Raw genomic sequence first — 11861 nt, forward strand, 5'->3', positions numbered from 1 at the left:
ATGATCATTTCAACAGATGCAGAAAAAGCTTTCAACAAAATTAAACACCGATTTAAGTTAAAAACCTCCAGAAAGTAGGCATAGAGGGAACTTACCTCAACATAATAAAGGCCACATATGACAAACCGACAGCCAACATCTTTCTCAATGGTGAAAAACTGAAATCATTTCTTCTAAGATCAGGGACAAGACAATGTTGTCCACTCTCACCACTATTATTCAACATACTTTTGGAAGTTTTAGCCACAGCAAGCAGAGAAGAAAAAGAAAGAAAAGGAATCCAAATCAGAAAAGAAGAAGTAAATGGGAGATGATTTGCAGATGACATGATACTATACATGGAGAATCCTAACAGGCTACCAGAAAACTACTAGAGCTAATCAATGAATTTGGTAAAGTTGCAGGATACAAAATTAATGCACAGAAATCTCTTGCATTCCTATACACTAATGATGAAAAATCTGAAAGAGAAATTAAGAAAACACTCCCATTTACCACTGCAACAAAAAGAATAAAATACCTAGGAATAAACCTACCTAAGGAGACAAAAGACCTGTATGCAGAAAACTATAAGACACTGATGAAAGAAATTAAAGATGATATGAACAGATGGAGAGATATACCATGTTTTTGGATGGGAAGAATCAACATTGTGAAAATGACTATATTACCCAAAGCAATCTACAGATTCAATGCAATCCCTATCAAACTACCAAGGGCATTTTTCACAAAAAATTTCACAATTTGTATGGAAACACAAAAGACCCTGAATAGCCAAAGCAATCTTGAGAAAGAAAAATGGAGCTGGAGGAATCAGGCTCCTTGACTTCAGACTATACTACAAAGCTACAGTAATCAAGACAGTATGGTACTGGCACAAAAACGAAATATAGATCAATGGAACACAAAAGAAAGCCCAGAGATAAACCCATGCACATATGATCACCTTATCTTTGATAAAGAAGGCAAGACTATACAATGGAGGAAAGACAGCCTCTTCAATAAGTGGTGCTGGGAAAACTGGACAGCTACATGTAAAAGAATGAAATTAGAACAGTCCCTAACACCATACACAAAAATAAACTCAAAATGGATTAAAGACCTAAATGTAAGGCCAGACACTATTAAACTCTTAGAGGAAAATATAGGCAGAACACTCTATGACATAAATCACAGCAAGATCCTTTTTGACCCACCTCCTAGAAAAATGGAAATAAAAACAGAAATAAACAAAAGGTATGTAATGAAACTTCAAAGCTTTTACACAGCAAAGGAAAACATAAAGAAGATGAAAAGACAACCCTCAGAATGGGAGAAAATGTTTGCAAATGAAGCAACAGACAAAGGATTGATCTCCAAAATTTACAAGCAACTCATGCAGCTCAATATCAAAAAAACAAATAACCCAATCCAAAAATGGGCAGAAGACCTAAATAGACATTTCTCCAAAGAAGATATACAGATTGCCAACAAACACATGAAAGAATGCTCAACATCATTAATCATTAGAGAAATTCAAATCAAAGCTACAATGAGATATCACCTCACACCTGTCTGAATGGCCATCATCAAAAAATCTATAAACAATAAATGCTGGAGAGGGTGTGGAGAAAAGGGAACCCTCTTGCACTGTTGGTGGGAATGTAAATTGATACAGCCACTATGGAGAACAGTATGGAGCTTCCTTAAAAAAACTATACGACCCTGAAATCCCACTACTGGGCATGTACCCTGAAAAAACCATAATTCAAAAAGAGTCACGTACCACAATGTTCATTGCAGCTTTATTTACAATAGCCAGGACATGGAAACAACCTAAGTGTCCATCAACAGATGAATGGATAAAGAAGATGTGGCACATATATACAATGGAATATTACCATAAAAAGAAAATTGAGTTATCTGTAGTGAGGTGGATGGACCTAGAGACTGTCATTCAGAGCAAAGTAAGAAAGAGAAAAACAAATACCATATGCTAACGCATATATATGGAATCTAAAAAATGGTTCTGACGAACCTCAGGGAAGAACAGGAATAAAGACGCAGACATATAGAATGGACTTGAGGACACGGGGAGGGGGAAGGGTAAGCTGGGATGAAGTGAGTGAGTGGCATGGACATATATACACTACCAAATGTAAAATAGATAGCTAGTGGGAAGCATTTGCATAGCACAGGGAGATCAGCTCAGTGCTTTGTGGCCACCTAGAGGGGTGGGATAGGGAGTGTGGTAGCAAGACACAAGACGGAGGAGATATGAGGATATATGTATATGTATAGCTGATTCACTTTGTTATATAGCAGAAACTAACACACCATTGTAAAGCAATTATACTCCAATAAAGATGTTAAAAAATATTTGTATTTGTGTGTATATATATATGGCATACATAATAATTAGAGCAATGGCATCTATATATTAAATTGTAAAGAGTAATTTATAAAGAGTAGATATAATTTGGAGAGAGAATGGGAACACACTGAGGAAGACATATTTTAAAGCATTTTACAGGGCTTTCCTGGTGGCGCAGTGGTTGAGAGTCCGCCTGGCGATGCAGGGGACGCGGGTTCGTGCCCCGGTCCAGGAAGGTCCCACATGCCACAGAGCGGGTGGGCCCGTGAGCCATGGCCACTGAGCCTGCGCGTCCGGGGCCTGTGCTCCACGACGGGAGAGGCCCCAACAGTGAGAGGCCCACGTACAGAATAAAAAACAACAACAACAAAAAAAAAACATTTTACAGATAAAGGTGGTGAATCAAGAAAGTTCAGAGAACTTCTGATGAAGAAGTCCTGGGGCCACAGTTCTCAAACTTGGATGTACCTAAAAAACTTATTTCAGATGCATATTCCTAGGCCTCACACCATGGTATTCTCATGCATTAATCTAGGATGGGAGTGAGAAATCTGCCTTTTTAACAAATGCCCTAGTGGTTTTGAGTCAAAAAGCCCATGGACCAGACTTAATAAACACAGGCATATTGTTAGCAGAGGCTCTTCTGTCAAAAGATACTGGGTTCCAATCTTGCCTCTGATATTGATCAGCTACAGGGCTTTGAGAAAGTGAACTTTAACATCTCAAAGCCACAATTTTCTCATTTGTAAAATGAGCATAATAATAATAATGGCTACCTCATAAGTTTGTAAAACAGTGCTTAGCACATAGCAAAGGTTTAATAAATATTAACTATTTCGTTATGATGGATTTATTAAATCCTGTGGGAGGCCTCACAAATGTTCCTAGGACAAGGTGAGCCATCACCCTTGTGGCCTTTGTCATCCATCTTATAAAGAGACTTTGGGTGTGACCCATCCCTTTTATCCCACCTTCCTTTTTCTCTTTTTTCTCAAATTATTTTCCTCTTCAAAGCTGTCCTTGAAGTTCTTTTTAACTTGATTTCATCTATATAAAAATATTCAGACATGGGCACTTGTGATACTACTGTCTTTACTTATGAATATGTTAGAACTTTTCCTTAATAATAAGTTTTTAAAACTCATTATTCACTTGAACTGCTCCAAACACCCTCCCTAAGGATGGCTCTGACTAATAGCATGTGAAATTTACACCTGGGCAATGAATTTCAGGCACCACCTCTGGAACTACTACCACATGTGAATTGCTGGAGAGCTGATATGACAACAATACATACAAAGTGTGAGGTTTATTCATGGCCCTAGCAGGGCCCTCTGTGAAGAATGTCAACCATCCCAGCACATACAATGCCAATTTACCAGAGCTACGGAGTCAGTTTTTCCAGGCAGACTGTGATCTCACTGCTGGGATAATCCAGCTCACAAGGACCTGTCTGGGGCCCTGGGGCCAAATCTCCAACTCCTGTCAAGACTCCCCACATGGGCTTCCCTGGTGGCACAGTGGTTAAGAATCCGCCTGCCAATGCAGGGGACACAGGTTCGAGCCCTGGTCCGGGAAGATCCCACATGCTGCGGAGCAACTATTGAGCCTGCACTCTAGAGCCCACATGCCACAATTACTTAAGCCTGCGCTCCTAGAGCCCGTGCTCCTCAACAAGAGAAGCCACCGCAATGAGAAGCCTGCTCACCGCAGCATAGAGTAGTCCCCGCTGGATGCAACTAGAGAAAGCCAGCGCAGCAATGAAGATCCAACACAGCCAAAAATAAATTAATTAAATAAATTAATTTTTTTAAAAAAGACTCCCCACAGACAAAAGCAGATGATTATAGGAACAAGGTAAAAAGAATGTAGACAGTTGATGATGATAATAATATTCATTAATACTAGTGGGAAAGAAATTTAAAGCACTTGCCTGAATTTCCATAGCTCAGTGCTAACATTTTTGTAAAAAGGTACTAGATCAGTGCCTCCACTTTCTTATGTGTATTTTGGAAATAATAATAGAACGTATCTCATAGGTTGTCATAAGAAATAAATGAGGTTGTATTTTTAAAGTGCATCCCTATCAAAATATCAATGTCATTTTTGCACAAATGGAAAAACTCTATCCTAAGATTCATATGGATTCTCAGGGGACCCAAATAGCCAAAGCAATCTTGGAAAAGAAGAACAAAATTGGAGATATCACACTTTCTGATTTCAAAACATATCACAAAGCTACAATAATAAAAGCAGGGTTGTGTTAGCATAAAGACAGATACCAAGATCAATAAAATAGAATAGGGAGCTCAGAAATAACATAGTTTCCAGCATGTATGTATGAGGCATTTAATAAATGTACCACCATCATCATCATCACCACCACCATCACCGTCACTAAGCTTGATTATAATTACCCATTTTTCTCCCAGCCTCCTTTTCAGTATGCTGCACACTGATGCCAGTCATTTATTTCAGGTTAATTTCTTCACTTCTTTTATAGACTTTGAGTTTGGCAAGTGTTGAGTAGGTATAAGGAGACCTGTGATTCAGGCAGGAATTAAGTGAGGAAGAACATGTTCCAATCTTATTAGGCCCCAAAGACTCAACCTGACAGAATCTTTTCTACCTTCCAGGGTTTTGAATAGAAATGAAGGTACTTATCTTTGTCCCACCTCTGGGAGTTACTGGATGAGCAGTGGTGGTCAGCAAGTCTATAGGCAAAGACATAGCTCACACAAAGCCAATTATGACCCCTGGCTGCTGTTCACAACTTTATATAGAGTCTTCAGCATATGGGAGGCCAAATGGGGCTTGTGCTCTTAAATGTCACACTCCTGGGTACATTCTCAATATCTGACTGCACAGAGAATGAAGCAGTCAAACAGTCTAAAGGAGAATTTTATTGTGCAGGTGATTTCAGAGCATCCTTGAGGTCAAGGAATAAAATGTTGGGTACACAACTCAGACGTCAAGGCCTGCGCATGTGTTTTTCACTGCCTTCAGCTACAACTACTCTTGGAGTTCCAAAGGGGCTTAACAAGAGGCAAGAAAATTTCCGAGGTTTATCAGTAACTGCCAGAATTCTGGGTTGACATTCTCTCCGAGCAGTTTTTTTTTTTAATTTTTATTGAAGTATAGTTGATTTATAATATCATGTAAGTTTGAAGTGTACAGCACAGAGAGCAACGTTATTTGATGTCCCAGGTGGAAGCTGTTTGCTTTTTTCTTCCCTAATTTAATAGCTACAATTTAAATATAGTCAATTGTAATGACCAAATTTGAGTTTCATTTCATGTTGCAAAATGTGTTAGTCCCCATTTACTTCACTCATGCCATTGTAAAAGTCTACTACTGCTGAGTTTTGTTTAAAGGACTATGTGTGGGAGATGGTCTGTCTTCAGTCCTATTTTTCACCAGGAGATAATTATAAATTCATCAACCTGCAAGCAGGTATAACTCTTACAAACACCGCCGAGGAAGGGGTGCCAGCCATGACGTGCTGTCGATGCCATCACAGGTGGATTCTATTGGAGCTGCCCTTCTCTCATGGCTCAACCCTACCCGAGGCAGCTGGTGACTGTTCCCACACTCACACACTATAATAGGGAGCTGTCACCTCACTGATTACCAGGATCCTTGGTGTCTGCAGCTCTATACTGGAGACCCTAAGGCAACCTGAGCTTTCCAGGGAATTTACACAAAGGGAGAGTTTTCTGTTTTCCCAGGAACTGGGCCATGATGAAAATCAGAATGACACTGGTGTGCCCCCTCACCACCTGCCAAGGAGTCATGGGATGATAAGCATTTAGGTAAACAAATAGGTACCAGCTGCTGGTGTGCACAGCTCTGGACTTCAGTGGACATGAGTTCTGGATGTCTTAGAGAACCTGACACATCAGGGGCTGGGTCTGTGCTACAGTCTCAACTGGAGGTTAGTAACCTGGGGTCCCTGGGCTCTCCCCAAGGGGTCTCTGAATGTGAATGGGAAAAAATGACCTCTATATTGTCATTAACCTTAAAGTCAAATTTGGCACTTCCTTCCACTGTGAATGTCGGCAACAAGTCAGTAGAATTAGCAGTGCTTTTTTTTTTTTTTTTAACTGAGCAACTTTCATGGTTTGGATGCTTTTTTTTTTCCTCCAAATTTATTTATTTATTTATATTTATTTTTGGCCGTGTCGGGTCTTCGTTTCTGTGCGAGGGCTTTCTCTAGTTGTGGCATGCAGGGGCCACTCTTCATCACGGTGAGCGGGCCTGTCACTATCGCGGCCTCTCTTGTTGCGGAGCATAGGCTCCAGACGCGCAGGCTCAGTAGTTGTGGCTCACGGGCCTAGTTGCTCCGCGGCATGTAGGATCTTCCCAGACCAGGGCTTGAACTGGTGTCCCCTGCATTGGGAGGCAGATTCTCAACCACTGCACCACCAGGGAAGCCCTAGCAGTGCTTTTGATAATAGAAACCACAGACATATTCATATTACACTCAGCTGTCTCAGGCATCTCAAAATATCATTTACACTCATTACTAATTCAACAGTTACTGTACCCACCACTGGATCTTGTTGTTGAATGCGTTAATAAAGATGCACATATATTACAGTATCTTAACTTTTATTAATATTTTTATAACTATATTTAACATATTTTGTTTCCTCTGCATTTAATTTTATTTTTGAAAGCTATTACTCTGAAAAAATGTCCATAGTCTTCACCAGGTGGCAACAGGCCGATGACATGCCAAAAAAGCTTTTAAAAAAAAAGCCCAAGTCTAGAGGAAGGATGTCACCACTGCACTAATCATGGGACAGCTTCTCTCAGAGACTGGACTTAACTTCAGAATCCTACTCAACACAGTACATCAGACAACCACCAGCAATCAACTGGAGTTGGCCTCTGAGATGATGTCTATTTAACATCTCTGGTCAGTAAGAACGAACTGACACAATGACAGTCCATCTCCTGGTTCTACAAGGTTCAGGTCCACTTGGAGATTAAGACATAGCCCTGGATTATTATATCTGTCTTGGGATTCTTCTGCCAATGGGGAAGTCTTTTGAACTTTTGCTGAGTATTTGCAGTGAGTCCCCAGGTGTCTACAAAACTCCTGAAGAAGACTGGCCCCTGGAAGGAATGATCAGTCACTCAGGGATTTCTGGTCAGGTCACAGCGCTCTGCAAAGATCTTCCAGTGTTCCTCAGGAAGCCATCCTGTGTCCATGTGTCATAACCAGGGCTGCTCCCAGTACAGCAACGAGCATTAAGAAAATATTAAATGCTCCTTACTGGTTAGTGAATAGGCACTGGCCCGAGCTCCCTGCGTGCCCTTCCACCTCTCCAGACACCCTGGCCCCAGGAAGCCCTCGTGGGCACTAAAGCACTGGAACTGGCTAAGTCTCCAGCCGCCTGGGGTTGTCTTGCATGTCCCCCCTCCTCCACCCACCTTCTACCATTGCTGCCAGAGCATGTCAGACCCTAGCCTTCCTGGGAGAGGGACTGTCATCCTGTAGGGAAATATGCCCAGTGCCCACCTGGACACCCCAAGTCTGTAGTGTCCTGCTTGCCTTCCCTCAAGGGTCACTTTTGGGTCCATATGGGCCTCATTCGGTCCATAGTGTTGAAATATTCTGACTGTCCTCATGGTCATAGCTACTCTCCCCTGCCCCTAAATCTCTGCCACTTTCACAAGGGAAAGTACTTGCTGAGATGATTGTGTAAAGGACCCCAGTGTCACTTCTGTACATTTTTCTAAAAATACTATCACTGGATGAACTGAATGAAATTCACAAGGAAGGGCAATGTTGCATAGAAGGGGAGGCAGCTCATAGGCACTTTGCCTCTACCATGTCAGCTGTCATTCACTGAACCAAACCTCTCACTGGGGCTCAAGCACTGTGGTCCTTGGAGGACTGAGGCCATGGCATTCTCCTTGGCTCTGAGCACATGTCTAAAACAACTGAATCTACTAAAATCTAGACTCGGATCTCTGAGTGAAAGTGGCTAAATAGCAGCTCTCCAGCTCTCCAGCTCCCACCCTGAAATGGGGGCCTTTTTCCTAACTCACAGCACATGTATAGGTAGATGGCTTCATTCTTGCTTTAAAGTAAGGAAATTAACACAAACCTTTGGAAATTTCTCTGTCGATCCAAGAATGTCCCACCCAAACATTTTCTTCACAGTCTGGTATATTATTTCAGACCCTAAATGATGAACAATGCCTTCTGGACATTATTCAACAATAAAATGTGTACCAATCCCTGTGGTGTGCTGCTGAGCTGTTGCTAAGGCAGCCGTGCTTGTGTGCCAGCCGGGAGTGGCTTTCCGGCTGCTTCAGTGGGCTGGGCACTGGAAGTCAAAATAGCTGAGTGGATTTTCTCTCTGCCACTTCCAAGCTGCTTTCCCCTGGGGAAACATTTGGGTTTCCAAGCCTCAGCTATTTATCTCACCCGAAGTTGGTGTGGGGTTTAGAGGAATGTAAAAGGCCCAGCCCAATGGCTAGCATATAATAAAGACCCAGTCATTTGTTATTTTTGTTGTCTTAATGCTCTTTGGTATTTGACTGAGCCAAAGGGCTGAGTGCAGGCAAAGTAACGGTGCATTCTGAAGGGTACAGGGGAGGCTCAACCCTGTCATTATGTCATTGTTGCCTGAAATTCTCCATTAGAGAGGCATTCTTGGGGTGAATAACTTTTTCCAAAACACAGATAACTCTAGGGTGTAGTTCATTAAACTATTGGCACTCATTTGCACTGATAGGATATGTGTGATTGGGACAAAAATATAACATGTGATTGTCCAGAGCTTCCCCTCCCCTGGGGATTGGCGGTGAATGAGGTGAAATATGATTTGAGAGAGAAAGAGAGAATGGAGGGAGGGGTGGGCCTGAAGTCTGGAGCCCCCGGTGGTCCCCTGCCAGGTAGGCCTGAAGTCTGGAGCCCACCTTCCACTGTGCGGCCTGAGAAGGAAGAAAGAGTGCTTTGGAGAAGCACTAAAAAGGGAAAAACCTGAAGCGGTTAAAGTTTAGGAAGAAAGTTGGGAGAAGGGGGAAAAGGGACTCTCAATCACTGCTATGATGGACATAACCCTTGTTTCAGTTGGGGTTCTCCAGCAGCAGGCCTACGATGGAGCCTGGGTTGCGAAGATTTATCAGTCCGTACATCTGGGAAGGGACGTGGGTGCCCTTGAAACAAGGACTGGCCTGGCCTCCAAGCCTCAGCCAGTCAGTGTGGAGCTCGTCCAAGCTTCGGCCAATCAGTGTGGAACTCAGACGAGGCCACCACCCCCAGGCCCTCCCACTCCGCCTCTCTCAGTCTCCATCCGTCCCTCAGTCCCTCCATGTGTCTGGGAAGAGCTGGCTGCTGACTAGACTCCTCGGCTCTGTGACTCTCACATCCTCCCAGCCCAGGGCTGGGAGCCCCATTTCCGCACCCATTTGTTGTGCGCTTCCTCCATTGCTCTGTCGTGAGCTTCGCTTCCTGAGGGAAACCTGGAAGAGGGAGGTGAGTGGACAGAAGGCAGCCACCACCGCTGGGCTGGTCACAGTGGCAGCTACTCTTCATTGTTGTCCTCCTAAACTGTCCCTCTGCTGGCCTCGGTGGCCTACCTGGTGCCATGACCTACCCAGACCTTTATTTCCAAGAGGCCTCAGGTTCTGGTCACCATGCTCTTGGGTGGGGTCTGGTACACATGCCCATTTTACCATCACAGTTGGGCAAGGGAATGCCAGCGATTGCCCAAGGCGGGCGCACCTATGTTCCTCACGGTCCCCACTGCGTGACAACAGGCCAGCCTCCTTCTGATGACAGAGGCACCAAGATGCTTAAGTTCTCTTCTTCCTGTTGGTCCCTGGACACAAGGAGCCCAAACTGCCCCAGTGGAAGCCATAGCTTATAATTCAAGAGACTCTTGCTGTGTCCCCTGGCCAGAGTGTGCCTCCTTTGAGTACCAGGTCTAACCCTGCAGAGCCCGGAACTGAAGGAGCTGGGTCACTCAGAGTGACAGTGAGTGGGTCAACTCCTGCTTCCACTCTTGTTCCTGATCTCATCTATTCTTTCTCTTGGAAACAAAGCATGTAAGTTCTTTTATTTGATGAGTATGCTGCACCCTAGAGATTGGGACCCCACCCTATCAGAGTAATGCCTCTGATGGTGCTTCAGCTGTGCCCTCAGCAGGCTGTTTCAGTGCTCTCTCAGGCAAGCAGCTTCTGAGAGATGTGGAATGTGCTGCAGCCCATGGATCCCATGGATCCCATGATCCTGGGCCTACCCTTGCTCCTCCTTTGCTGGGAAGTTGTCCCATGGTCTGATGTGATGTTATATAGAATCTCATACCAGTGGATCAAACACTCTGTAAGCCCTTAGATAGTGGTCTTGGCTGAGGCCTACAGGTGGGAAAGAAACATCTGTATCCAGAACACATGTGTATTCCTGAACTTCTGGCTTTTCCCAGATCGAAGGGGCCCAGTATAGTCAATTTGCTGCCAAGTTAGCCACTTGGTCTCTTCAAGGAATGGTACCATACTGGAGGCTCAGTGCTGGTCTCTGTTCAGCAGTGGCAATTTTTTTTTTTTTGTGGTATGTGGGCCTCTCACTGTTGTGGCCTCTCCTGTTGCAGAGCGCAGGCTCCGGACATGCAGGCTCAGCGGCCATGGCTCAGAGGCCCAGCCGCTCCACAGCATGTGGGGTCTTCCCGGACCGGGGCATGAACCCGTGTCCCCTGCATCAGCAGGTGGACTCTCAACCACTGCGCCACCAGGGAAGCCCCAACAGTGGCAATTTTTAACCGTAGGCCTTTTTTCTTCCACTGAAAAGGGATGACCAGTAGGAATATCAGTCTTGGAAAATGAGAGTGCATACTGCTGGCCCATGCGTCGCCTCCATCTTTGCCACTGTGGTCAGAATGGCTGCTTGCATCACAGCCTGGGCCTGCTGTAGAGCCCTTTCCTGCTTTGCAGCCCTCAAATCCATAGCCACTCACCTCACTCAGTACGTGGACCATGAAACTCTCAGTAGCTATAGAACACAACGTCTTTAGAACCCAAAGAGGCGTACCAGGCATTGTGTGTCCTTTTTCATTGTAGGTGGTGAAGGATGTAATGATTTGTCTTTCCCCTAGGAGGGGATTTCAGCATGCCCCTGACCACTAGACCATAAAACTTTAATGGATGAAGCAGACCCGTATATATTCAGTTTATCTCCCATCTTCTGGAGCACCTGTGAAGGTCTTACCAAGGCCACTAGGCTGCTGGTCACTTCTTGCTCATCTGGCCTAATCAACATAATAGATGTAATATGTAAATATCATGTTCTGAGGAATACCAGGATAGTCCAGAGATCTCCTGTAATATATCTATGTAATATATATGACAGAGGGCAGAAGTTTACATAGCTCTGGGGTAAAACTTAAAATGTATATTGTGGCCCATTTGTTATGAATGTGAACTATCTCTGATCCCCTTTCTTGACTGTAATAGAAAAAAATGCATTCACCATGTCAAGACCACATGCCATATT

Source organism: Mesoplodon bidens (assembly GCF_964165515.1).
Source record: "Mesoplodon bidens genome assembly, chromosome: 9".
NCBI classification, from domain to species: domain Eukaryota; kingdom Metazoa; phylum Chordata; class Mammalia; order Artiodactyla; family Ziphiidae; genus Mesoplodon; species Mesoplodon bidens.